We start from the raw sequence: 2,284 nt of genomic DNA, 5'->3' as shown, positions 1-2,284 counted from the left end.
CCTTCTTCACAGTCCAACTCTCACATCCATACATGACCACAGGAAAGACCATAGCCTTGACTAGACGAACCTTAGTCAGCAAAGTAATGTCTCTGCTTTAGAATATGCTATCTAGGTTGGTCATAACTTTTCTTCCAAGGAGTAAGCGTCTTTTCATTTCATGGCTGCAGTCACCATCTGCAGTGATTTTGGAGCCCCCAAAAATCAAGTCTGACCCTGTTTCCACTGTTTCCCCATCTATTTCCCATGAAGTGATGGGACTGGATGCCATGATCTTCGTTTTCTGAATGTTGAGCTCTAAGCCAACTTTTTAACTCTCCACTTTCACTTTCATCAAGAGGCTTTATTAATTCCTCTTCACTTTTTGCCATAAGAGTGTTGTCATCTGCATATCTGAGGTTATTGATATTTCTCCCAGCAGTCTTGATTCCAGCTTGTGTTTCTTCCAGTCCAGCATTTCTCATGATGTACTCTGCATATAAGTTAAATAAGCAGGGTGACAATATACAGCCTTGATGTACTCCTTTTCCTATTTGGAACCAGTCTGTTGTTCCATGTCCAGCTCTAAGTGTTGCTTCCTGACCTGCATACAGATTTCTCAAGAGGCAGGTCAGGTGGTCTGATATCCCATCTCTCTCAGAATTTTCCAGTTTATTGTGATCCACACAGTCAAAGGCTTTGGCATAGTCAATAAAGCAGAAATAGATGTTTTTCTGGAACTCTGTTGCTTTTATATATATATATACATATTAAAATTTTATTCCATTAAATCATAATACTCAGTTATTGAATGTTATTTAATCCCAATAAACATATTCAGCTCCAAATGTAAGCTCTTCAAACTGAAAACCTTTTATTCACCAAACTTACTTCAGTATACTCACCCAGTAATTTTTCATGTTTGGGTTAAGATATACACATACTGCATATATTTCCAGCCATTTTGTTAGGAATATGAAATATGATTCATTTTCAAATATTTGTTGAAAATTAAAAAGAGTTTTCAGAACTTGTTGGGAATAACCTCACAGTAAGGAACTTTTAAAAAAGTGCAGTGTGGGTTTAAAAAAAATCAACAAAGCAGAAATCATCAGAAAAGATACAAAATTTATTTTTTAAAATAAGAAAAATACTTCTAATATTGTGATGATATTAGGCAGTATAACCAATATCTTTTTGATTACTGAAATCATTGGCTATTCTCCCTTAGAAGATAAAACTGTTTTCTTCCCTATTATTTAACACTCTGTGCTGTGCTTAGTCACTCTGCTGTCTCTGACTCTTTGCAACCCCATGAACTGTATGTAGCCCACCAGGCTTCTCTGCCCATGGGGATTCTCCAGGCAAGAATACTGGAGTGGATTGCCATGTCCTCCTCCAGGGGATCTTCCCAACCCAGGGATTGAACCCAGGTTTCCCACACTATAGGTGAATTCTTTACCATCTGAGCTACCAGGAAAACCCATTTTATACTCTAGACATCAACAAAATCACCTGTGTGCTTTCAAAAATACTAATCATTACCATTATTAAGAATTTAAAGCTGACTGAGAACAATTTCAAATACTAACTACAACTAAATATACTGTTTTGAAGACTGAAAATTGAAAACGTTATTGATATCTGCTATTACAACTGAACGACTAAACTTATTAAATAACATTAAATTTCAAAAGAAACACTAAAAAGATTTTTCTGAAAATCAAATGGGAAAAAAAATGTGCTCTACCTAGTCATTGTGTTTTATGATGGCAATAAATGAATTTTTTAGTCATTGTCTACAGTAGGAAAGGAGTTGTAAAACACTAGTGTCTGTTTATGATCTAGAAATTAACTGTACACATTCCCCTTGGTAATTAAGCAAAGAACACTGTCATTTAAATCACTCTTATAAAGTATGACTTTATTAAGAACGCAGGATCAGTAAAATGCATGAGTGGTAATCCAGGTCTGTTGTATCAGTCTGGCAACAGAAAGTGGTCAGTCATGGATTACAAACCGCATCAGATGTAGTCTATATGTCACGTCTTCTCAAGAGACTGGTGGCAGCTTGATGAATTTTCTTTTTTACCACTAGCTTCTTCCTCTGTCTGGCCCTCTCCTCTCATCCTTTTTCTTTCTTCCCCTCATCCTTTCTCTCCCTAGAGGTCAGATGTCATTATTCCATTGCTCAGGAGAGGAATCCATTTTCTTCCTGCTAGCTCCCTTTCCTTGGAAAATTGAGGATCTTTTCATTGATTTTGACTCGAGAATTTTTTTTTGTTAAGTAGAACAGACTTCTGAC

Source organism: Budorcas taxicolor, chromosome 8 (assembly GCF_023091745.1).
Source record: "Budorcas taxicolor isolate Tak-1 chromosome 8, Takin1.1, whole genome shotgun sequence".
In the NCBI taxonomy this organism is placed as follows: Eukaryota; Metazoa; Chordata; class Mammalia; order Artiodactyla; family Bovidae; genus Budorcas; species Budorcas taxicolor.
Note: the sequence above shows the minus strand (reverse complement) of the source record.